The 27,434-nt window shown below is 43.8% G+C and overlaps 1 protein-coding gene and 1 non-coding gene across 51 annotated transcripts in view; one reads left to right on the forward strand and one right to left on the reverse strand.

Annotated features, from left to right (window-relative positions):
- The window catches only part of Magi1 (membrane associated guanylate kinase, WW and PDZ domain containing 1), a 603,975-nt gene that overhangs the window by 140,242 nt on the left and 436,299 nt on the right, over positions 1 to 27,434 (reverse strand).
- On the forward strand, positions 7,607 to 7,688 carry Trnat-agu30 (transfer RNA threonine (anticodon AGU) 30). Its single transcript has one exon. It is a non-coding gene; the product is annotated as a tRNA-Thr (tRNA).

Below are 27,434 nucleotides of genomic sequence, written 5' to 3' on the forward strand. Positions count from 1 at the left end.
AGGAGACTGGGAGAGTAGGCTCGGAGAAAACATGGAGGCTGACGTTAAGATTCCACGCTGTACCGTTACGGGTTGTTACGAATATCCTTAAGGGAGGGACGTATACAGGGCTTTGAATGTCTAGGTGGGCAATTATATCTTATCAATTGGATCAGAGGCTATTGTGTTGTGTGTTCTTTCATGTGGCAATTTAAGTTTAAGAGAATATGTGGCGGTTGGGACACTGAGTCGCCACGGAATTAGGATGTATATTTCTGCCATGGTGGCAGTCTGCCTGGGGAACTGGATGGGTAGAGAGATCGCTGCCAGGCTCAGAGAGAGGCCTTTGGCAGTGTGATATGGGATGGAGCAAAGCGGGTGAGAGGCTTTGCTGACTGAGATTAAGATATCTATCAGATATCTTGGGGCACTGCGGTGCCGGACCTAGAGCGGGTAAAAAGACTATTAACACTAGGATGTCAGCCTTTCCTTTTCCCAGCATGAGGTTTCCAGAGAAAATTTAGGGTTTCTTGGGGGGGCAAGGGCATTATTTCAGTAGTTTGATAATACAAGTGTCTCTCTTTAAAATTCTCTCTCTTACCAGGAAGGTTAGAATTACTCTGTCTGCATTTTAAAGACAAACATAAAGTAACTTGCTGGTGGATTAGATGTGCTATGTCAGAGAGAACAACGAAGACTCTTAAAAACCGTTTTTAACCTGGACCAACGGGCAGTGTTGTTTATAAAAACTGAAATCATGGAATAAATCGTTTCAAGAAAGAGGGTCAGAAAGTCCAACCTGGTTCTGTTAAGTTTGAAATCAGAGCCTTTGGTGTGGAGGAGGAAGAGTGGCCTTGGACACCTGAAGGTCAAGTGGAGACAGAGACGTCAGGAGGGCTCAGGTAGCAAGCCAGGGGCATCTGATGGCGGAACACCGAGAAAGACAATGCAAGGAGAATCTGGAGAAGCCAAGAAGCACAGGAGGGACCGGAAGACCTTCTACTTTCCATGCTAGGGATGGGAGGAAGACTACAACCAGGAGTCTGAGAGGAAGAAGCAAAGGAGGGCGAGGCCCTGAAGCCAAGAGAAAAAAGTTGTTTAGTCAGCAACTTGTAAGGCACTGACAGCCCACATCTCCTGGGAAATCCCAGTGTGGGGCAGGGACAGAGTCGCTTCGGGCAGGCTGCAAGAGGATCTGCCTTTAGTCTGTTCTTAGGGTAAACTCGCACTCGGCCTCCATGCTCAAATACAACAAACTGGTCCATTCGAAAGAAGATGAGGAGAAAACAAAACCGAACAAAGGATTTCTTGAGTCTTAGATGTCCTCCTAGACTAGTCTGTTCTCCCTCAGCCCACACTGGCTCATTATTTGCTGACTCTTTTTTATCCAATTTGCCAGATTTACTTTAAAGACAACAGTCACCCCTGGGTCTTAATTTCCTGAAAGGATTAGAAGCAACCGGGAACTTCAAAAATCACATTTTACACGAAAAATGAAACTGCTAGAGACACTGTCTTCCCAAGAAAACAAATCTGCTTCAAACAGCTTCTGAGCTGCAGGGAGGAGGTAGGAAGGCGGGTGCCTCTCCACCCACTGGACTCCCAGGGCTTATTACCCAGGCGAAACCTGTCCTCACTGTAGGCTACCAAGAGGGTTACTCCCAGGGATGTTCTGAGCAACCCACTCTGGATCTGGGCCAACTTCCCAGGACCCATTCAGAGAGAATGCTGGGGGAAAAGGCCACAGGGAGGGGCTCCGCCTCTTCTTGTAACAGAATGACAGGCTGCTGGCTGGACACACGCCTGACAGATGGCATTTCAAAGGGATTTCGGGAGCCATCTGGGGTGGGTACAATTATTACAAACCGTGCTTCTAACAAAGCCAGAAGGGTTACTTCCTGAAAGAAGAGAAGTAAAACAAATTCTATCATGTTAGGAAGACACATAAAAATATACCAGGCTAACAAACTCGGGTTTTCTGCAGCCTAAAATGCTACCTTCTGCTTGTTGAGCTGGAAACCAGGCCAGCAATATCTTCTAGTTATTAGCTTTAAGCCCATAAACACAGTGTTACACTTCTTTGAGAAAAGGAGACTATCAAACACGGAGGAAAACAACAGCTTCTAGCTCCTAGATGTTTACATATAGAAAGGCATCAAGCACTTAATCAGCGGTGTATTTAATTTGCACAAGAAACCACAGAAGTTGGATTAATATTATATCCATCTTACTGGTGAAGAGCCTTAGATTCAAGCAGGGAAAGTAACCCATCCATGGCCATATAAAATATTTGAAGGACAACAGTTCATATCACCTCCCATTTTAACTAAACCAGCTCAAGGGATATAGTGTTTGTCATGCACAGAGGAGGATCTGGGTTCAGACCCCTCGCATTCACATAAAAGCCAGGAGCAGAAGACATCTGACTCTATGATTGTAATATAAGTGTGGGTTGTGGGGGGCTGGAGAGATGGCTCAGCGGTTAAGAGCACTGACTGCTCTTCCAGAGGTCCTGAGTTCAATTCCTAGCAACCACATGGTGGCTCACAACCATCTGTAATGGGCACTCAGTGTCCTCTTCTGGTGTGTCTGAAGACAGCTACAGTGTGCTCATATTCATTAAATAAGTAAATATTAAAAAAAAAAAAAGAGTGGGTTGTGGATCAGAGCTTGCCAGTCAGCCTGTTTAACCAATTCGCGAGCTCCAGGTTCAAAGAGAGACTACATCTCAAAAAATAAGATGGGGAGAGAAGAGAAACGCTGCCTAAAGTCCACCTCCGGCTTCCACACGCACACACAACTAACTACACACGTGTACATGTAAACATGTACATATACACCCATATGTGGGGAGTTGGGCGCTGTGGGACTGATTTCACTATCATTTACTTTAAATGTGAGGAACAGCTGCCAATGGCCAGCAGACGAGCCAGGACACCTCTCCGGAAAAGGGATCTGAGTTGCTGGTTTTACACTGTGTATTTATACAGTCAGTCCTCAAAGACTTCTAGCTCTCAAAATAACAGGAAACATACTAATATTAAACAGTAAGACGTCTTGAACTGCTATTTGAAAGCCTTCCATTTAAATGCCTGTAAATGCTTTCAAAAAATGATCTAGTCAAACAAAGTCTGTGTTTTTGTTCTAAAAGTTCTATTTGGTCCTTATTGACTATATTTCTTGGGGGAAAAAAACCCTCTATATTTTAAGATAATTTGTGATAGCATGGACTGCAATGAATTAAACAAAATAAAATAAGGAGGGAAAACAAGGAGCCAACACAGGGGAAAGATGGGTCTGAGCATGGTGGATGTGCCCCTCAGGAGCGGGGCTAGCTCTGTAACTGCAAATGGCATGAAGGATTAGACGGCAGGCACTTGCCACAAGGAACGATAGCCATGTGCACTGAAGTGACACCAACGAGTCATGGAATAAAAAGTCACTATTGCTGCATTTCCCCCACGAGCAGAGAATGAAAGCCCGTGCTCTGTATGCTTATAGTCCGACAGCTGAATGGTTAGAGGAATACTAAATTTAACACTGGGTGCTTCTCAGAGGGTGTCTGCAGAAACGGGGAGAGTGGGAACAGCCGCTCCTTTCAGAAAACACCTCTCATAATCTGAATTGTGAAGACAGAGGGCAAGGATTTATGTATCTTATAAAACGATCATTTCAATATCTGAAGATCTAAGTCTTTGACAGTCAACTCAAGCATCTTCGATCTTAACTTATTCCCCACAAAAACATGCAGACGAATTACAGGCTCCAGCCTGCCACACTAACAATGCCATTTCAAGGTTTCCCACGTGAGAAGAAGCTAACACCAAGGTCAGTGCCACAGGCCTTCAGTTGTGACTGAGAACGCAGTGCAAAGAAAGTTGCAGGGAAGGTGGTACTATTTTCCCACCTGATTTTATTTTCAAAACTTCAAGTGTTAATCATCAAAGTCCTCCTTGATTGTTTAAAAAGGGCTGATAAGTAAGTAGTGTCTAAGCAGTGAGGTCCCCAACCCTTTCTACCACCAGATCATAACTTAATTAATCTGAGCGCTGTGCTATTGAATGTCTCTGTGTGAATTAGCAATGGTCCTAGAGTTCTCCTAGCAAAGTTTGAATGCCTATTTGCTTCTTATGCACATTTTATGGTCCATAAACTTTTAGTGTACCTGGCTTCAGTGACCCTCACTGAGGAAATTAGAAAGTGACCTTCCTTGCCATCACACTTGGCTCACTGCAGCTAAGGAGAGGACACTGGATAGAATGCCCTTCTAGAGATCCCCCTACAACCCCGCTGAGGTGGCTGAAGAGACCCTAGAGTGGAAACGCCCGCTGCTAAGCCCCCTCCTAGTGATTCAGGTTCCCAGCACAGACAGGTTTCCAGACACTCATTCTCAATCGAGTTCCTTCCCGGAAGCTGCACAATGGGTTTCAGGCCCAGCCTGCGAAAGGGCCCTGAGCACCTCACTCAGATCCAATGGCCAATGTGTAATGATATCATTTGCTGCTACATTAATTTGGGTCTTGTTTACCAAAGTGTAGCATGACTTCAAGGAGATTGCTGTCATTTCATGGTTTAGGACACTTGAACATACTACCCAGAGACAGTGTTTTATCTTCTAACACAACTGCCTGCGTTTCTTGGACATCCTAGATATTGGCCAGCCTTATGCTTTTCATTCTTCAGCTACTGTAGACAGAGCACAGAAGTGTGCACTGCCACTGTCTTTCTAGCTTACTCCATTACTAACCTCTCGTATTACTTTGTTTATGGCTCTGGAGGTTAGCAGCACTAGTCAACGTTGGCTCTTCAAAGCAAAGCATTTTCAAAGGCTTCAACATGACAATTTATTAAAACGTTAAGCATAGAAGAGTCATACATTCCAAAAGCCCAATTCTGCATTTCTTCCAGAGAGATGCAATGCAAGTTTATAAACAAACAAAGATGTATGTAAATTTTTCTGAAAGGCTCATTTGTAATCACCTCAAACTGAAAATGGCCGAGATGATCTTCAACTGGTCAAGCTGTGGTGCATCACTGCAATGGAACAACACTTAGCAAGGCAAGCATTACAACGGGATGGGTGCATCTCAACTATATTGTGCTAATTGGAAAAAATCCCAAAACCCCAGGCCTAGAAGGCTACATGTGGTATATTACCATTTACGGGATGGTCTAGAAAAGGCAAAATCACCACAAAGAAGACAAACTGCCTCAGAGAGATAGTGTGGGTGGCATACACAGTACACAGGGGCATCACGAGGTGGTTAGGAGATGACGCAGAAGCATTCTGCTTCCTGACAATAGTAGACAGATATTCTAGGCCTGTGCATTGTTTAAGCTCATGCTACCCTGTCTTAGTTCTCCTGTTGCTATGATAAACTACCTTAACAAAAGGAACTTAAGGAGGGGTTCATTTTGCTTCATAGTTGGGGATACAGACTGTAACTCAAAAGCAGCAGGGGCTGGATAGCTGGTCGCACTGCACTCACAATCAGGAGAGGGAGGGAGGGAGAAAGGGAGGGAGGGAGGGAGAGAGTGATTGATTGATTGATTGATTGATTGATTGACTGATTGTGCTTGGTCCATTTTCTCCTTTATATATAGTCCAGGATCCCAGTCTAGAGGCTGATACTACCCATAGTGGTTGAGTCTCCCCACCTCAACTAACATCAGTGAATGCTACTGCTTATTAGTTTCTTAACAAAAGGAAATGTTTAGCATTTCATTAAATGAAGAATCAGTTTCATTTTGTTGTAAATACCAACCAAAATTAAACCCAGTAAAAACAAAGGCCGTTTATCTAATTTGGAGCCGAAGGCTTGAATTCTTTTATTACAAAGTGAGATAACCAATGTAGATATCTGTTAGCATCAGATGGAGACCATCTCCTCAACAATAATTACAAGGCTTTGTCATAACTGGAGCTGCTATAACACAACACCAGAGTACTTGTCGGTGACAGCCTGTACTTCCCATAGTGCATGCTTGCTCTATCTGGACTAGAGGTAGCTACTCTTTACTGTATCCTGTCCTTACGTGGAGGGCGGAGGTGGGAGAGGAAAGCATGAGCTCCTTCTTTTTAAATGACATTAATTCCATCATGGGTAACTGATACTGCTATAAGCCTTTCTAATCTCTTCCTAGAGGCTCTACTTCTGAGCATCACCACAGTGGCCGTAGGGGTTAGGGCCCAGAGATAAAGAGCACTCACTATGTCAGTGCCACTGAGCAACAGGTATGCACAAGATACAGAGCAGAGCAGAAGAAGTCCTGTCTTGTGTCCAAAATGCTTACAATCTGATTAGGCCCATGCCCTGCCTCAACTGATGCCTCATTGCCAATGGGAAAACAACTAAACCGAATCATATAGACCAGTATACAACAGACAGACGTGAAGAAGACAGACTAGATCCCAGCTAGGGCAGGACCGAAACTCTGGAGGCATTACCTCCAATGTGCTCTAAGTGCTGATACAAGTCCCTCTGTTCTCAAGGACAGGCACACTGTCAAAGAGAGTTGGCTTTTCACTACCCGGGGACTCTTCTTTCCAGGTCTCCCCACCACGGTACAGAGGTGGCAGCTGTACCCTCATCTCTGCTCCCCAGACCGTGAAACAGAACAGTCAACAATTGTTCCTTCTTGTAACTACAATTCATAAACCGGGGCTCATGCACCTCTGCCCTGTGTATGAACACCACCTAATGGGGTTTAGGAATAGCATTGGGAGATCCCATCCACACACGTGGCATGGTCCCTTATGCAGAGGACTCAGGAACCTGGTCACCTAAGACAGTAAGTATCTAACGTGGTTCTGTGACTCCCTACCTCTTTTCTCTATAACTGACTTGAGTTCAAGAGAAGGAAGCTGTGCCAAATCCAAGAAGCTTGAGGGAGGTCGCTCGAACTGTCCATATCTGTTGTTTTGCATGCAGCCTGCCCTCTGTGATCACACGTGTACACATGCTGTGCTTCAGTAAGGATTCTGCAGGCAGGTAAGAGAACCACGAGAAGACACCAAAAGGCACAGAGAAAGCAGATGACCAAGTCTACAGCTCAAAAGGAAAAAGGGCATAGAAGAGGAGCCAGTCTTGCCCAGTTCTGTGACCAAATAAACCGTGTAGCTGGTTGACTTCTGGCCACCCCTTTTTATGTCCTTTGTCCTTATTTGTACCACAGAACGTCTCCTCTTTGAGAAATATACTGTTAAATTGTGATGACATACAAATCGACTCACACCAGAAGGATATAAACTGGTGGCCAATTAAGGCATTTTATAATTCCATGTGTTTTAGCTCTATCACTCCTGGTATTGACCCAAAAGACTCAAAGTCAGCCCGTGACAGAGACACTTGAATATCTATGTTTATTATACCTTTATTCTTAATAGTTGAATTATGGAAGCAGCCTAGATGTCCAGGTAAGGAAACTGGAGTGTATATATATAAATTTTTTCAACCATGAAGAAAAACAAAATGTTATGCTGCTTGCAGGAAAATGGGAGCAACAAAAGATAATCATTTTAAGAGAAAGCCAAACTCAGACAAATATTCTGGAGTTTTTCCTGATTTGTAGAACTTATATTTTATTGAATACATAAACTACTCCTCACCTAATTAGAAGTAAAATATCCAGGGGTTGGGGATTTAGCTCAGTGGTAGAGCGCTTGCCTAGTAAGCACAAGGCCCTGGGTTCGGTCCCCAGCTCCGGAAAAAAGAAAAAAAAAAAAAGAAGTAAAATATCCAGGGAAAGAAAAAGAACCAAAAGGAAAAGGAAAGGGAGGAAGAGAGTAAAGAACAGGAACATGAGGAGAGTATGTTCAACAAGCATTTAAACACTCACAAAAGCCCGAAAAGCAAACCTTGCCTGGGGGTCGGGAGGATCCACATTTATGCCAATGTTTATAATTTCTATGTACTATCTTATTTCATTCTCACAAGAATCCTGGAAGGTAGGTAGGGATCATCACAGGTGAGATGACATGTAGAAAGAGGCACAGTGATTTGTTAAAATGATATAGCTAGTGAACAGCAGACTTGAATTCAAAGAAAAGTTACTGTCACAGAAACACCAGGGTGGGAGAGGGGCCCAGAAATGAGGTGAATTAAGGTAAATTAGCTGAGAGGAAAACTGATAAAGTTTTCTCAGGATTTCCAGGGTCCCAAACCCAAGGTGTATGGCACACTATAACATTACTGCCTGACAAGAGAAACCAGGTAACGACCCCAGACTCCATTCAGTAGCAAACTCTAGTACACAGAAACATGAGCATGAGCTGTCGCTCCTCCCCTTTGCACGTAGGAGAGAATGCTAGCACACGTAAGTACAGAAAGCCTGCAGTCATTAAACACAGGAAAGTCAAGGTCTCCTGATGCTGTTGCTTCATTCCAAACAGCAGCAAAAACACTCAGGAATTAAAGGATGAGGGTCTCCACCATGAGAGGGTACTCTTATCAAAGATCAACCTCTGGGGGTTATCTTGACACACATTTCATCTGAGTACAGTTCAGAAAGTGAAGGATGCCAATCTGAATGGGAAGGGTTGTCTGTGATAAAGGGGGACTGACGATGATTTTACCCAGTATGACAGGTGATGCTTCAACTGTCTCTGAAGTCACGACACAATTGTTGTGTAATGGAACAGATTCAAATTCATTTCCGATGTTTCCAACTGGACAATTTTTAAAAATGTGTGAAGAAATGATTATTTGAATGAAAAGCAATGACTAATTAAGACTATCAAATGGTTCTAATATTAAGCAGCTTGTTTTCTTAGTTTAAAAGAAAAAAAAAAAAACCAGATCAGGAATGACTGCTAATGAGCATATGGTTTCTTTGGAGACAATGAAAATATTCTACAATTAACTAGTTGCAGTAGTTCTGTGAATGTAATGCAAACCAATGAATCGTACACTCCAAAAAGGGTGAACTGTACGGTACCTAAACTGAAGCATTAAGGCTGATAAATATAAATCAATGTTATCTGAGCAAAGTGATGCATGGTTGTAACTCTAGCATGCATGGAGCTGAGGTAGGAGGAATCCAAGTTTGAAGGCAGCTCGGGCTACATAAGGAATTTAAGGCCAGCCTTAGCTACACAGTGAAACCCTAATTCAAAATACATAAAAATGTGTGTGTGTGTCTGTGTGTCTGTATGTGTGTGTATGTGTGTCTGTGTGTATGTGTGTGTCTGTGTGTCTGTATGTATGTGTGTGTCTGTGTGTCTGTGTGTGTGTGTGTGTGTGTATGTGTGTCTGTGTGTGTGTGTGTGTGTGTTACCCTTAAAGATAAAGGTGCGAGTAAAACCTAGTCTCTGCTCTCAGTTTTCAGAGAAAGTCAGAGTTCAGAAGTCAATGTCTACTTTACATAATTTTCCTAACCACTTCGGAGGTCTTGAGCTCTTCCAGAATTTGTGTAGAGAAACTACATCTAAATTCAGGCTTTGCAACTTGAAATCTCAGAGCTCGGGATCTTACAAACTGAGCAAGTATGGTCAAGTTCAGTACCACGCTTTCCTTAGCTCTAAAATGGAAGTGATTGTGATGATGATACCCCCTGCTGCTCATGCCATGCTGCTCATGCCATGCTGCTCATGCCATGCTGCTCATGCCATGCTGCTCATGCCATGCTGCTCATGCCATGCTGCTCATGCCATGCTGCTCATGCCATGCTGCTCATGCCATGGTGCTCATGCCATGCTGCTCATGCCATGCTGCTCATGCCATGCTGCTCATGCCATGCTGCTCATGCCATGCTGCTCATGCCATGCTGCTCATGCCATGCTGCTCATGCCATGCTGCTCATGCCATGCTGCTCATGCCATGCTGCTCATGCCATGCTGCTCATGCCATGCTGCTCATGCCATGCTGCTCATGCCATGCTGCTCATGCCATGCTGCTCATGCCATGCTGCTCATGCCATGCTGCTCATGCCATGCTGCTCATGCCATGCTGCTCATGCCATGCTGCTCATGCAAAATGTTTAGTTGGGTGAGAATATGCACTTGTGAAGTATCAGCTTAATGACTGTTATCTCCTCCACAAACTCTGTGGTTCAAGCAAAACACAGTAAAGGAAGAGGGAACCAAATCGAGTGATTTTGCTGGGACAGGAGGAGGAAGACAGTGTGGTTCAGTGACAGACAGCTTAATTCTCTTGCAGGGAGGTCTGGGTTTGATCTGCAGCACCAGACATAAACAAAAAATAACGACCCAGCTATTGATCGTTTGCTAAGCTAACACAGAGCACAAGCTTGCTTCCCATAATGCCCCAATTTCACTCTCCAAGGCAGGGTACATTTTTAATGCCTTAACATTAAACATTAACCTTTAATCAACATTTTCAAAGCCTTTCACACAATGTACATAACGTTAGCTAAACCTCCATGGGTTATCTTTAGATAACAAATCACATGGTCAGCATCTTGTGTAAACAGCACCACTCGGTTAATCGCTCATCATTCGACACTAACACTGGTATTGATTCCCAAGAATGTGCCTAGTTGTTTGGACATAATGTCTACATTGGAAAACCTCAATCCTCCCAATCTCACACCACCATGTTATTCTTCCTGTGGCTGACTCCTTTTCACTGAATGGACGCAGTGCTTATTTCTTTAATAAATAACATATAAGTGGATTCAAAGACAACAATTAATGTTTAGTACTAAAATTGAGCAATTCTAAGAATTCCAGATGGATATAAGAACCAAAGTTCCTGCTGATTTAACGACTACAAGGGTTTCTGCTTCACGTAGTCAGGATAGTTTTTGAAGCCTTCTCAACCATACAGCCAAATATTCAAGAACGTGTGAATTTTATTTTAGCTCCCATAAAGTACACATTGCTATGTCAAAGTCAATAAAAGGACATGCTGTGCTGTGAGAATGATAACACGCTGGAGGAATAGAGGAGATTGGCTATAAATGAAGCCTATATTAAGAGAAGCAGACTGCCCGTGCGTAGACTTTGTAGTGTAAGGACAGCATCTACAGAATGATACTGGAAGTTGTCTTTTGACCTCTATATTTACACATGCAATTGCAGACAGACAGACAGACCTTATACACAAGAATACTACATAAGATAGCAAAGAGAATAAGAAAGAATTAGTGGCCAACTTTAAAAAACAACCATGTCAAGGAGAAATGTTTATTTCAAAGATTTTAACAGAAACTGGCTGTTCTCAATGTAACATCAGGTAGTAAAGATTATGCTATTCCCTTGTTATCTATGAAAACAGGCCTAATGTGTTAGTTAGTTAGATAAGATCCAATCATTGAACAAATCATTGACCACAAGTTCTTTATTGGAGATATAAATTTGTACACTGATCCTTAAAAATGAAGGATTTGTTATGAAATAGAAGTTAACTTATAGGGTTGGGGATTTAGCTCAGTGGTAGAGCGCTTGCCTAGGAAGCGCAAGGCCCTGGGCTCGGTCCCCAGCTCCGAAAAAAAGAACCAAAAAAAAAGAAAAGTTAACTTATTTTTAAAAAGAGAAAAAAAGAGGAACATACATGGTTTGCTCCCCATATGTGAACAGAATGTCCGAGCACAGGAAGCTGATTGACCTCACTCCTAGGTTTCATCTAATTCTTCATTTTTGTCAACAGCATCTGCTGGTCAAGGGCAAAGAAGAGGGCGAGGCAACCTTAAGGCCTTCATTGAGCAGGAAAAGCTGACTGCCATTAGTTCCCTGTCAGCAGGGGCAGCTGGGGGAGGTGATAAATGACCCAGGGGAGCTCTTACCAGCCCTCTCCTCAGATCCTGAATTCTTGACCCATTTACCTAGCACCTACTGTCTCATCTTCAGGGAAACTCATTTTGTTGCCCAGAAGGGAAAAGAGCCAGCCTTTCCTAAATCCATCAGCCATTACCTAGAGGTCCATGGGTGGGATCTGACAAAACAGAACATTAAAAGAGTGGGGAGAGGTTGGTAAAAGGGAGAGCGGATATTCTGAAAGTCTTTTTCTAATTCAACACAAAATTCGTTATTTCTGAAAAGAGGGATGAGAAACTAAAAGCAGCAGTAATTCACAAGTTAGTCACGTCAGAAAATGCAGTAAAGGACAAGGTTTCCATCTTGGTCTGTACAGGTAAAGCCGGAAGGAAGCCATGTAAGCAAAGCTGCCACTTCCTGTAGCCAAAGGGCGCCATGACTGACACAGAGAAGAAGACAGAACACTGGAAAAAGCAACAATGATTACGAGGGCCTGGTGACATTTGTACTCTAGGTTCTTGTTCTATCATCTAAGTTTCTGAAGAAATGGAGATGCTAGCAGGAAACCCAGTGGGGAAGGCACCTTTACTGTCCCAGCTGACCATCCAAGGTCCCCCACTGTCCTGTAAACAGGGATCACTTCCTGGGATCCTCAGGCAGAGGCAGCGCTGGGCAATAATGCAAAAGCTTCCCTGTGAGCAAGACTGACCAACACTGACCATCACACCAAAGGCTCCAGGGAGGAAGCCGTATGCCTTTCACAGCTGTTGAACTATTCTCCTACTCCAATGTGCAGCTTTCAGGAGCAGGGACATCGAGTGAGGACCTTTATAGGAGGCAGAGGAGCTGGACCGGTGAAATGATCACAAACAGTACGATGGTGATAACAGGAACTCAACTAACGGCAGAGGTCTGTTATCCTTGTTCCTGCCACACAAGTCTGAGTCAGGTGTAACTTGGGCATCCTTTCTCTTGGAAACCTCATAATCACCTGCAGTGAGCTCACACCCGTGGCTGGAAAAGAATGTGTTACATACTTGCTATCTTTCTTTAAGTGACGGCTATGTGGGGATCAAAACTCACTTTACAGATTAGGCAGAGGTGTAAAGCCACCACAGGGCGTCCCTTCTCAGTGGCCTCCTTACTCCTATGACACTCCTGGGAGTAGCCTCCCTCAATGGCCTCATGCCCACATTCTTCTATCAGATGGCCAGCGTTTCAAACTTTATGATACTGTGTGCATGCACAGGTGTATGTGCATAGATCTGGATGTCAGAGGACAACTTATGTGGAGTCACTTCTCTCTTTCCACCTTTACATGGTTCTAAAGATCAAAGGCAGCACATCAGGATTGTGCAGTAAGTACATCTACAGGTTGATTCCCCTCACCAGCCTTCAGATGGCCAATGTTCCACAAACAGTCTTAAGGCTGTTGCCAAACCTCCTGCAGGTTTACCTCAGATGTCACCTTCCAGGGGAAGAGTTCCTTGGCCTTTTATTCCAAGTCATAATAGCTTCTCACCCATCCAACTTCTATTCCTTCACTACCTGTCCTTTAGCCTTGTTGTCACCTCCACCCCTTCGCCCTTTTCCTACACGACACACATTCTTCAGCACCCATCCATAAATGCTGGGCGGTCATAGCAACACACATGCAAGTCCTGAGTTTGAGAATCAAAGACAAGCAATTCCTGGGTCAAGCTAGCTAGCAAGACTAGGTATATTCGTAGGCTCCAGGTTCAAGTGAAAGACTGAAAAAATATGTAAGAGATAGAACGATTGAGAAAGGTGTTGAATGCCAACCTCTGGGCTTTACACACACACACACACACACACACACACACACACACACACACACACACACAAAGAGAGAGAGAGAGAGAGAGAGAGAGAGAGAGAGAGAGAGAGAGAGAGGGCAAAGAGAAAAGAAAACAGGAGATTAGTGAAGCTTATCTCTAGGTGTTAAGGCATTTCCAGAGGCACTGAGATACTGGGAGCTCTGGCCTAATGAATGGTTTAATCTAAGCATATATTCAAAGCATAACTACCTAAGTGTAAAACCATCCACGGGTGGACAGGTTAGAGATGCCCGGGACAAGGCAGGTGGGGCCTACCTTAGCCTAGCCTTCCCCATTACCGCTTTATTCTGCTTCACACTTGCATTACGAAGTTTCCTGGTTCCAGACTGTGAGGTAAACAGCTTCTGTGACACAGTCCTGTGCCCATGATGTTGTGTCTCACCACAGGGGTACAAGAAACTTATAGGCTGAAACCTCTCAAGCCGTGGGCTGAAGTTACTGAGATCTTGGTGAGCATAAATCTTCCACCCACAGAACTGACAAGAAGGAAAGGCATTTACACCAGCTTTGCTTTCACACCTCCAACTGCCAACTTACTCACTGCTTGTGCAAAGTGTTCACAGTTAAGAAGGAAGAGGCGCCAACACGAGAAGGTGCAGAGAGAACACTGAGACACTTTGGAGAGACGCACATACCTGACGTTATAGAAGCTGTTGTTGCTCCTAATCTCTCACCGTGTCTATTTATACATTAAATTTTATTGTATGTAGATTCTGTGGCAAACACTGATATGGGCTTGGTGCTATTTCAAACATCCTCTGGGAATCTCGGAACAGCTCTGCTGTGTATAAAAGTACGCTGTGCACACTGCTATGCCTGATGTATTTTCCCACTAAGTCCTGTGCAACAGAAAACATCTTCCTATGCGAGCATCGAAGTACCATGAGAACAGGGGGCGTTGTCTGTCTTGTTACTGTTGAATTCTAAGATCCTGGAGTATTATCTGGCCTATCTATGCTAGCTGTTGAGTAGATATGGGTTGGAAAAATAATAATCCACCTGGTTAGTTGCTTAAATATGCCAAGAGGCTACGGTCTAAATTTCACTTAAAGATGTTCATGCCTTCCGAAAGCCTCCCTTGACCATGGCAAGAAATGTCTTTTCCCAACTGTCCTCTGATGGACACTCATTTTTCTTTCATAGCACTTTCACAATCTGTAATGAGTTTATGTTTCTGTATAGTCATTTTCTCCCTCATTCACCACAGTATTAACACTATAAGAATTAGGGCTGTATCTGTCCCAATATACTCCCAGGGACAAATGCAGCAAAGCATACAGTTATTGTTTGAATTTTTGTGGCAATAAAAAGGACAGAGGAACTTAAATATAACTTCACAACACGATGAACTCTTAGGACTCACTATCCCACAAACCAATGGTTAAGAGAGGCTGTAATTAGGAGGAACCCCAGTGAGACCCTAGAATCCCAAGTGGATAGGTTATTAGACTAAATCTGAGGTCACAACACCACAGATGTGAAGTTATATTCATGAGACAAGATACTTGATAAGCATTAATAGCTTGCTTTCAGTAAACTTTTTTAAATGTACTTTTTAAGGATTTATTTATTTGTTTGTAAGATGTATTGCTGTCTTCAGACATACCAGAAGAGGGCATTAGATTTAATCAAAGATGGTTGTGAGCCACCATGTGGTTGCTGGGATTTGAACCCAGGACCTTTGGAAGAGCAGTCAGTGCTCTTAACCACTGAGCCATCTCTCCAGTCTGCTTTCAGTAAACTTTTACTAAATGCTGTGTGCCAAGTTTCAGGTGCTACATACGACAAAAATAAATAAAAGTAAAGTTCTCTCCTACTGAAGCTGATATTCTACTATATGGAGAGATGTAATAAACACCCCTAAATTACATAATATTGCTGCTGTGAGCAAGAACAGAGTAGAGAATTCTAGGTGGCAGAAACCCAGATTCAAAAGGAGCCCGTTATATGGGCACTTGAATAACAATTATAGTCATTTTCAACACAGCATCTGTTAGTTGAAATGTCGTATGAAGGGGCCCAGCATATAGGCACATGATTTTAATCCCAGCAACTGGGAGGCAGAGGCCAGCCTAATCTACATGATAAGTTCCTAGCTATCTAGGCTTTGAGACCCATCTTGAAAAAAACAAAACAACAAAGATCTATGAAGGGTTGGCAGGAAGGCAGTAGCCTCACAGGCCTGATAACAAGAGTTTGATCCCCGGAACCCAGGAAAAAAAGTACCAGTTGCACAGCTGTCCTCTGACCTCCACATGCACGCCATGGCATGCCTCCAGGACGACAAAGAAAGCATTTGGGATCCTGGGTGGTGCTCTGCCCAAGTGTCTGTCAGAAGCTCCTGTGTCTGGGAAACCTTGGTAGGCAAGGAAGAGGCTGAGAGTACAGACCCTCAGCACAGTATGTTCCCAAATGCCATGGCTACCATGTCTATTCTGGAAAACACTTTAGTGAACCTGGTGACGAACAACACTCTACTGTGACAACATCCACAAGCTCGATGCTGATGAGCACAGAAACCACTAGAAAATACAGAAATGGGACACCCCAGCAACTGCCAGGATGAGAGTTCCACAGACGGGGTCTTGCCCACTTTATTAATGTGAGCGTCATAAGAGATCAAGATACAGCAACCCCTCCATGATATTACAAAGATTACACTGAAAAGAGGGTGGATCTTAACTACAAAAGTCTTCCAGAATCAATAAAGTCCTGACCCAGCAGTAACAGCAGGCAGAGAGACTGACTGCCATGTTGCTTGAGCAACTGGCGGGCCAGATACTCGTGAGGAGGCTGGAAAAGCACACTGCTTCAAAAATCTTAATAGGCACAGCTTCGGAGCAAGTGCAACAGATGTATAGAACTGATTAGATATTTAAATACTTATGTGGACAGGCCATTTGTTTTTGAAATACAGATTTCAGAAAATATCGATTTGAGGACTTTATTACTTACCGAGTAAATACATAATACAATGAATATTCGCAAACAGTGGAAATTCTCCATTGTAATGCAAGCATGCACACTTGAGTTCTAAATGACCCAGCTTTGTACTGGTTGGCTTTTGGTTTATGATAGGGCTGTGCTCCTTATCATCTGTTACCAAGCAGTTTAAGGCAAGGATTGTATGCACTGATTCTCGGATTATAATACAACAGACAGTCATTACAGACTAATAGGAAACTAATTTTTACATTGAAACCACCATTCCTCTGTTGATACATAAACCAACTGGACATTAATCTCATCTCTTAGTGTAATGGGATTTAATGTATCAGGGATAAATTCTTCCAATATCTTCATTATTCTCCTTCACAGCTATATAAACTTACGACTACACTGTGTTCCCAACTTTTGTTACAAGGAAAAGGTAGCAGTGACAGATCAGAATTGTAAGGAAGAAACTAGATGGAAATTTCTTTCCCTTTTTCACTTTCCCAATGCCCCCCACCTAGTACACTACTGCCCTCTCCCCCCATCAGACCATTACAAAGGCCCGGGAAGTGATCTTCTTTTTCTTTTTTTTTTTTTTTTTTCGGAGGTGGGGACCGAACCCAGGGCCTTGCTAGGGCCTTGCTCCTGCTAGGCAAGCGCTCTACCACTGAGCTAAATCCCCAACCCCGCGGGAAGTGATCTTTTAGAATTACTATGAGGTTCATTTAATGAGGGCAACTTTAATAACATCAGCAAGTGTCAGGAACTATGGGAAGGGAGGTGAGTTGGGAAAGGGGAAGTGGGGGAATCCCAGAAGATAAAAGATCAGTTAGGGAACAGTGCTGCTTCCCATTTGAATGACCTGACACTGTGTGCCCAGCAGCTCAGTGGTACTTTCTCACTGGTCTCTATTCTACATCTCAGTGTGGGCAACTTACTCTATGAACTATTACATGATGCACAAAACTGAGGTCTGGTCAAGAGAAAATTTGACTGTAACTGATTTTCTTTGTCTTACATGCTTGGAAACTACTCTATAGGCTAGGGCTTAACTGCACAAGCGTTTAAAGAAGTAACTCAGTAATGGAAAGATCTGGAAATTGTTGTTGAAACTATTGAGATAAACAGATTATTCTCAAGGATTTAATACTCTTTCTATACTTTTATATCACTCAAGAAAACAAGTAGGAATTCTTCTACTGCAGAATCATGGGAACTGACATTCCAGGTGTCTGGGGTGACCTGTTATCTACCCAGCCACCAAAGAAACCCTAATGTGAAAGCCATGGACAAGGAAGACCTCAAGTTACTACATTGTCAATTACAGAAAAAAAAATGCTCAGTTAAACTTTGAAAACAGAAGGGGGAACTAGGAAAACAGGAAGAAGCAAAAAAGGGGGGATGGCACTAAGGAAGAAAGGAGGAAAAAAAGGAGACTGGTCTGGGGAGAAATGTATTACTCTGGGGAGAAATGTATTACTCCACAGCATTCCTTCAGAACTAAAAGTTCCATCTAGACTTTAAAACCACAAAAGTATACAATAATAGATATAGCCAGGAAACTCATGGAAATGTTTGCTGTATTCCTTCTAGAAGGGATAAGGTCTCTTAGCAGTCTACTGAGGTTCTCAGAGGAAGAGGAAATGTTACAAGAAAGGAAGTACTCATTTCTGGTCAGTAGTTCAAAATACTGTTAGAAAAACCCTGAGATGATTAAGAGGGCCAGAGTGCAGCTCACAAGGGAGACAAGCGCCTAGCATTCATGAAGAGGCCCTGAGGTCATTCACCAGCACCACATAAAACAGCCATCATAGCACACACCTGGAACCCCAGTTCTCAGGAGGGAGAATTAGGAAGATCAAAAGTTCAAGGGCATCCTTAGCTAAACAGTAAGTTGGGGCCATGTGGTGGTTTGAAAGAAGATGGCCCCCATAGGCTCAAAGGGAGTGGCACTATTAGGAAATGTGGCCTTGTTGGAGGGAGTAAGTTACTGGGTTTTTGAGGTTTCAGATGCTCAAGGCACCCTATTGTCTCATTCTTTTCTTGTTGCCTGTGGACCCAGATGTAGAATTTTCAGTTCCTTCTCCAGCACCATGCCTGCCTGCATGCCACCATGCTTCCTGCCATGATAACGGACTAAACCTCTGAACTGCAAACCAGCCCCAATGAAATGTTTTATTTATAAGAGTTGCCATGGTCATGGTGTCTCTTCAAAGCAATAGAAACTCTTAATTAAAACAGTCCAGCTTGGGCTATGTGAGACCCTGTCTCCAAAAGCTTGAGAGGGAGAAAGGAAGAGAGCGACAGAAGAAAGGAAAGAGACCGAGAAAAAGAACTTCTGAGTGTGAGACTAAACAAAGGTTTCTGGTACTTGGGACCTGGCACTGCACAGGACTTTGTAAATGCTCCCCTCCAGTGTGGCTACTTTCCTTTCCCATACAGATTAGTAACAGACATCAGGGACAAGTGGACTGCCATCTGACAAACTCCTCTGAGACACTCGCTCAGAGCATCACTGAATTGCTGTAGCACAGATGACGATGCTAGCTCAGCTAGCACAAGGCGAACACTGGGGATGTAAGAACAATGCCCACATGCTGCCCAGTGTCAAGGTCAACCCATCTTACCCTGCTGCCCTGGTGAGTCTGAAGACAGTGGACAGCATCCAGTGTGCAGGCCTTATTGCATAACAAGAGGGGTTCTGCAGATGGCCACAAGTGGAGATCTAAAATGGCAGCCATACAGGCTTCCTTGTGGTCACCCACCTTCTAACTCTCTCTCAGCATCATGTAGCTCTCCCTGGAAATCGTATCTCACCCGCTGACGCTGGCCGAGATTCAGAAAAACATAAGACAAAACCTGGCAAATCTCCCAGGACAGCTCATTAATAATCTGTAAATGGTGCCCTTCAAGCCACAAGTCACGGCGGTGCAGCCTCACATCTGTCATGAAAAAGCAGTGCCTTGGTGCTAGAGGTCCACAGGTGCTACCTGCTTGAAGCTGTCCCTCACTGAGGGCCACCCCCTAGGTACTTTAAACACCCACTCACGACCTCTTAGCGCCTCGACTGCACACACTGCTATGAGGTCCTGCTGACCCACTGCCAAAGCCAAATTTCCTTCATCTTGGAGTACCTTCCTTGAAGCCAAATTTCCTTCATCTTGGAGTACCTTCCTGAGTCAAATCCAAGATAGGACACCTCATCCAATCTGTAGTGCTACTCAACACTGTTCTCATAGACCGTGTTAATTCTCAATGGGTTTTCTATCACCCTTTCCCCTCTAAGAAAGCATCCAGGAAACCTGCAGAAAAATACCAGCCTACACCTGTAATGCCAAATGCCTTTTAGACCCATGGAACTAAGAGAAAGCGAGGCTACTCAACGCTTCTGTTCTCACTGAAGAATCAAAGTGACCTGAGAAATCTAAGTACGCAGCTCAGAAGGATGACCTATCAAGACCTCTAGCTCAACCTCACACAATGTGAAACCAAGGACTTCGGCACTTTCCGGCGTGTGACTGTCTGGAGCAAATGAATTAACTTCTTAGACTTATCACATAGCGCTTCTATTACAGTTATTCAGAGCCTGTGCGTTGTAAAAAAAAAAAATGTATGGAAAGAAACAAAAGGATGAAATAAGCACCCTGTCAATCCTCTACCCACAGAATGTGCCTAATTACAACCTCGGGCTCGGTGATGGAAATCCATTCGCGTGCTGCGTAAGGATTTACTGGATCACTATGTCCCACAATCCTGTGCTCATGACTTACTGTCCTGGGAATTAAAATAGTGCCACCAAATCTCAGCCAAGAGGAGTTCAAGGTACTTAGGAAAATGTGACTTTTGGAAACAGAGGGTTTCCCAAACTCTGCAGAAACAAGAGAGAAGCTTTTGATCTATATAATTAGTTAAAAACAAAAAACTTATCTTACATTCAACAGTTGTACCATATATTTGTGGTGCCTAACTGATATAATTATGAATGGGCAATGTTTATTATTCCATTCTACTGCCAGAATAGTTATCTGATTATTTCATTTCCTTTTCTGTTCTTTCCCTCCCTCTGCCTGACGTGATGCTCCTTTCACTGTGACAGTCTTGTTGCTCTTGCCCACCACCTCCGTTTGCCAGTAAATGACTATTCGGATAAAGGTAACTTGTCAACCACTGCCTGTAAAGCAGAATGACACACCACTGGAATGACTAGCCCCTGAAATGTGACAGAGTCAGGGATATGGGCCCCATGAGCACACCTCTGGCAACAGCTTCGCTTGTCCTAGCAACAAACACTAAACGGATAAAGGACACTAGGATGGAGTCTCCAGGCTACCTTCCACAGAACCCCAGCCCTTTCAATACTCACACTGGGATATTCCTGTAACTGACGATGTGGACTAGTTGAGAAATCAATATTCTCACAATCCTTGAAAGGTTAAAAAAGTGACCAGCCATCAAACCACAGCTTTACTTCCAATCATCAGCATTATGTTCTGAGACCTTCAGATGCCAGCAAGCAGGACCCAGAAAAAGGACAAAAGAATTCCTAGGTCTGGCTTTGAGACCTACAACACATACACATAGCAAGAGAGATGGGCTTTAAGTGTTCAGAAGGATGTGTGTGCTCTTCTTCATCAGGTCACTTCCAGGTTTATTAGTCACCTTCGAAACTTAATGCTTTTGGGCAGAAACTGCGGAGGAAAACACACAGCCCTTTGCCACTCACCCCTTTAAGAAGCATGAACCCAGGGGCTGGGGATTTAGCTCAGTGGTAGAGCGCTTGCCTAGGAAGCGCAAGGCCCTGGGTTCGGTCCCCAGCTCCGGAAAAAAAGAACCAAAAAAAGAAGAAGCATGAACCCAGGATTCAGTTCTGGCATTTTCTCTGCTTCCTGAACATGGGATGCCACCCCAGGACATGGTGGTGCCTTACATCTACACATCCACAGTGTGATTCTCAAAGTTAGTTATATTTTAGAGCAATTACAAGTGCCAGGTGGCAGTCTCAAAGAAAATGGGGAATACTGATCCCTACATAAACATTTTTTTTATACATCACCCTTCTTGGAGTCACCTAAAACAATATCAAGATTTGAAGATGGCAGTATGTTCTAGGGAGATGGCTCAGTGAGCAAAGGTCTTGCCATGCCAAGTGTGAGGACCTGAGTCTGAATCCCCAGCCCCCATGTGCTACTGAGTTCTTGTCAACCTAATATAAACTACAGATACCCGGAAAGTGAGGGGCTCTTTAGGGAGGATTTGCTGCCATCAAATTTACCTGGAGGAATGTATACAGGGCATTTTCTTGATTAAAGGTTGATGTGGGAAGGCCCAGCTTATTTGAAGAAAATGCTAAACCAACAACACTCAGAGTAAGCCATGGTGAACAAGTCAAGGAGAACAAGCCAGAAAGCAGCATTCTTCCATGATCTCTACACCAAGTACCTGCCATGACTTCCATGGAGTTGTAAGAAGAAATGAGTCAGTTTCTCCCCAGGTTGCTTTTGGCGCTTATCACAGCAAATCCTAGTGTTGGACTTTGCAGCTGCAGTATTAATGCCTCTATGGCAATATGGAAGGTGGAGAGGAGAATTCCCCAAAGCCTAAAAAGCAGCTAGTCTGGCGTACACAGGGGTAGGTAACCGGAGACCCTGACTCAAACAATTTGGTGAGTGAGAAATGATATGCTAGGTTGTGCTGACCTCCACATATGTGCCATGATACATACATACTTACACACACCTAAACACATACACAATGAACAAAAAGAAGATATTAGGTTAATAAAAATGTATTTATTTAATCCTTGCTCTACTGTTGAAGGCAAGACTTTGAAAGAATGGAGCACAGGCTTAATCAAGTGGACAGAAGTCCCTTGTTTTTACATCACATTTCTTTTACTCCAAGTCAACGGACACAAACTCGCCTAACACTGCAATAAATTCAAATAAATTCCATCTCAGCAATAAATTGAAGATGCACAGCAGTTCCCTCAGTGTAGGACAGCCGATGGATCCAGTGCTCACGACACTAATTCTCCACAGGATGCTGGACAGGCTACAGAGCCACCTGCATCTCAATTACTAATTCTACAACATGAAGAAAGCTCCACTCACCACAAAGGCTGCTGGACCATTTAAATTTGATAATCCAGCTAAGCTCTCCGCATGGGGCTGGCAGAGAGCAAATACCCTACAAATATCAGTCCCCACTTCTCAGCTCTCTTCTCACAGGGAAGCCTAGTCACTATACCAGTACCACTTTTCCATTCAAAAACACTACGGCTAACTCCTGTCTGCCTGGGAGACACACTTTTCTACACTTCAAAACTGATTCCTGCTTGTAAGAAATAGTTCTTGAACAGACTGCTCTCATAACTGGTTTTTATTTTTAAAGCATAAACAAGAGTTTAAAAGATTAGCTGTTTCAACGTGTGACTGAGGGACAGCATACAGGCATGCCCAGCAGCCACCGTTACCCAGTGTGTGCCCATTCTTCCTCCAGCTTCTGGATTCCCCCAATTTAGCTTTGTATAATCATAAATTCAATCATAGAATAGATGGTCCTTTGCTCCTGACCTTCTCCAGATCTCTGCACCATGCAGCGTGCCTTCTAATACTTTTCATCACTAAACGGTTTCCTCTCACACAGACATACTACCATTTGTTTGTCCATCAATTAGCTGATCATCTTTGGGTTGTATATATACCTTCTGGCCACAGTGAATAGTGTTCTGCTATGAACGTTCATGTATGAGATTTTATTAAACCTCTGTTTTTAACTGTTTTGCACATATACCTAAAAGTGTCCTAGAGCCAGACAGGTCTCATAACATAGTGATGCCAAGATTGACATCCACAATATTAATGTTCAAGAACTGTGCCACCAGACTACCCCCTCTGTGCCCCAAATGGCCCATAACGTTTTAAGTAACTTTAGAATTTTATGTTGGCCACATGTATCTCACAGGCCATGGGTGAGATACACCTGAAACATTTACACACACACACACACACACACACACACACACACACACACACACACACAGAAACACACACACACACAGAAACACACACACACAGAAACACACACAAAGCTCAGATGTATAGACATAAATTATTAACAGTTATGCAGACCATACCAGTGGCTAATGTATGCTATGGTTGCTTCAGTACACTTCTTTTGTTAAGGCCTTTCCCCTTTCTCCATCACTGGTTGATGCTCTCCAACTGTAATCTTTTAAACCATATCAACTCATGCCCAGATTCTCCTCGCTTATGCCTTAGCTCTGATGTGTGAGAACGCCTGCCTTGACTAGGGGTTAAGCAAATGTCTGAGCAAAGAACCAATAACAGGACTGGGCACATGGCACAGATGCAGTGAACACCTGTAGCGAGGTGGACACCATAGCCCTTTAGAAGGTTAAGCAGTAGTGTTCAGAAGGCTGGTTTAGATGTCACTTGTCAGACATTTGTACCACTGCTATCCCCATTAGGTTGCACTTTGCCCTCTGTTACATCATGAAACTCCCCTGCAGGGCATATATAGTACAGTGCAAGAATCCTACCAGCTTCGTTACTGACCCGAATGCAGGTTCTCTAAGGCTCTATTCGCTCCCCTGGAAACAGATGTATTTACAGTGCAGTCAGTTTGCTATGCGAACAGAATGGCTTAGTCCCCTGTGAAGTACACAACAGTGCCTGGCTCACAGGTAAGGCCATTTGTAATGGTTCTTTTGAATAAATTCTGAGCATTAGCTGGATTTTTCTTCTTATCCTAAATCCAGGAATCACACAAATCTCTAGGAAAAAAAAATCAACTTATCTGTTCTGATGAAGACCCATGACCACACATGGATATGATGAAGAATATCAAGTCTGATGTCATGGTTGCTAGCTGAACAATACACTTGTCTGTTACCCAATAACCCACACGACATGCCCACTTAGTGCTCTATGAGAATCTTAGAACCAATATGGGGCATTCACACTTATTACTTGTGGCCTGATTTTTAATGCCATTCTCCCACCCCTTCTTAGCAATAGGACACTAATTCCCATGCCTAACACTGGAACAGAAACTACTTATGTAGCCTGCTTTGCAGCTACAGAGCCAAGGCATTACAATCCAACCGGTAACATCTATGCAGAAGCATTAGGCATGTCTTTCAGGGAAAAGCCTTTGGTGGAGAAAGCATTCAGTGTTCTAACTTCCATAAGAGAATGGCTCCTCTGCAAATGTGGCAGCTCAGACTTGAGGCACAAGATTTAAACAAAGCAAAGCAGGACTAGTAGCTCAGGGATGGAGTGCTAGACAAACACATGCAGAGCCCTGGGTTTGAACCTCAACACTGCATACAGGTGTGGTGAGAAGCAGCCAATGGCAGTGAGGGCAACGCAGAGTCAGACAAGGAATCTATGTTGAGGTGGCCATGATCCTACCTGCAGTGTCAGCTCTGGGCTACGTAGTCTGTGAGAGAATAGTATGGGTACTGCTATCCTGGTCAAGGTTCTTTAATTTGGCTTCCCTCCTCTTTTCCTGGCAGACAGGTCCCTGTATGGCTGTCTGTTTTTGTTGATCTGTCTCCCCTCTATAGCGCAATGGTTCAGCAGGACACGCTGCTCCCTCCCAGGCTTTCTGCACATGTGGACACTTCCTTTGCATCATGTGGTGGCAGAGATGGCCGTTCACTTCCTTCCTTCCTTCACTGTCTCCTCCCACTGAAAGGTAAACTTAGGGTGGCGGGTTGGGTGCCCTCTCCTCAGGGCTTGGATGGTGTCTGGCACACATGAGACTCTCTATTTTATGACTAGTCTTGTACTTCCTTCAAATTAGTGGACTTCTTCAGTCCACAATGGACTGAGGACCTAACTGGGTAGAGACACTATAGAGGGCAGTGAAGAAACAGTGATAAGAGGAGGTGATGTCATGGTCAGTGGCCCAGGGGCTGCACAGGGGAAATACTGCATGCCATGCTTACAGCAAGCATGCAGTGTCCAGGAAGGAAGCCATAAGTTAACAGAAGCATGCTTAGATGCTCAGGCCCTACGCCCAACGTTATTCTCACTGCTTGATTCCCACCTTGTACCATACTGCAATAGCTTTTCAGTGTTTCTACCATCGTACAATATTAGCAAGTTGTAAAATACAATTTCAAAACGTCATTAAATATCTACTCCTTTAAAAAAATTTGTCATCACAGCAACACTCTCTCAAAAACATGTTTGAGAATCCAATGAGTGTAAGAGCATAACAGGTAAGACTCTTTGAAAAGCCCATAGACAGGGACATGCACACACAGTCCTTTTAACAAGACCAAACGTTCCCTCAAGAGGCAGCTCCCAAGACATATGTACTCTCAGAACATTTGATCAAGGAATTTTCTACGTAGTTAAGGCCATTTCTTGGTTTAATATCACTTAAGATAGATCACTGAAAATGAAACCTGAAAACTTTTATGACACCACCCCAAGTATTAGACCCATCCAATCCAACCATGCCCGCATGACCTACGATGGCCCACGATGCTTGCATTGCTTTTGCTAATCTACTACTTTGACTGCGAAGAACACTCACGTTTGGTCACCAGCTTGGAAGTGGTTCTTACCCACAGGCAAACCCTGAGCTCACTGAAGCCTGGCAGCTTCATTGCAAGTTTCAGAGGAAAGTTCCCCAAACTCCCTAAGGCAGAACTGCCCAGCTGAGCTTCCTGGACCTTGGAATCTGGTGATAACCAACAGTAACTGTTTTTAAAACACGAAAAAGCACAATCACTTGTCATACTATTTACAGAGTGTGTTACGCCATAGGATACACTAAAAAAGGTCAACTTAATAAATTATTCTGGGGACTGACCCAGTGAAGTAATTGTCATGTGAGCATGGAAACCTTCGATCTCCAGCACCATTTAAGTCGGGCACAGTGCTGTATGTCTGGTATCTCCAGTCCTGGAAAAGCTGAAGACAAGAAGATGGCTAGAGTTTGCTGGTCCCCAGTCTAGGAAAATAAGGGAGCTCCATTCAGTGGACTTAAAACGTAAGCTGGAGGGCCCGCTTAACAGGGAAAGGTGCTCGCAGCCAAACCTGACAGAGTGAGTTTGACCTGTGGAACCCACATGGTGGAAGGAGAGAACAAACTCTTGCAAGTTGACATCTGACCTTCATATATACGCTGTGACATATGCACACCCTGACATCTGACCTCCATACATACGCTGTGACATGTGCACACCCACTCACATGCAGAATGGAGAGCAACTGAGCAGGATTCCTGGCATTGACCTGTAGCTTCCCCATGTGTGTGCACGAGCGGACCTCGCCAAACACACACATACCACATGTACACAATAAGACACTTAAGATAGAGCTAGATAGTGCTTAGTGGTTAAAGGCACTGGCTGTTCGTCCAGAGGGCCTGGGTTCAATTCCCAGTGCATACATGACAGTTTACAACTGTCTGCAACTCCTGTTCCAAGGGATTCGACACCAGCACACAGACATATATTCACATAAAACGCCAATGCACATACAGCAATAAATAAGTAGATAAATAAAGTTGTTTAAAAATAAGACACCCGAAATAATAAAATTTAGAGTGTAGTTTTAATAAGACTGCAGTTGGAAACCGGCCTAAGCTATGTGACTTCTGTCTCTTGAGAACAAGCATGATAAACACAAGAGATCAGGATGTTAGTTCACAGTGCCAGGAGCAGTGGCACACAGTAGGCCCTCAGTAAATGTTCACTGTGCTGTTTCTGAGATTGATGAAGATGACCGATGTGTACCAGACTTTGAATCCAGCTGCCTTCAAAACTCAGTCTTCTTCTGCTGTATCTTACCCAATGTCTTTAACACTAGTCACCGAGGAGTCATCTGCGGGAGCCTTCAGCTCCCATGTTTAAGATTTGGAAACTGTAAGGTCCCTAGGATTGAATCTGCTAGACCAAGCACCAT

Source organism: Rattus norvegicus, chromosome 4 (assembly GCF_021556685.1).
Source record: "Rattus norvegicus strain SHRSP/BbbUtx chromosome 4, alternate assembly SHRSP_T2T, whole genome shotgun sequence".
NCBI lineage: Eukaryota > Metazoa > Chordata > Mammalia > Rodentia > Muridae > Rattus > Rattus norvegicus.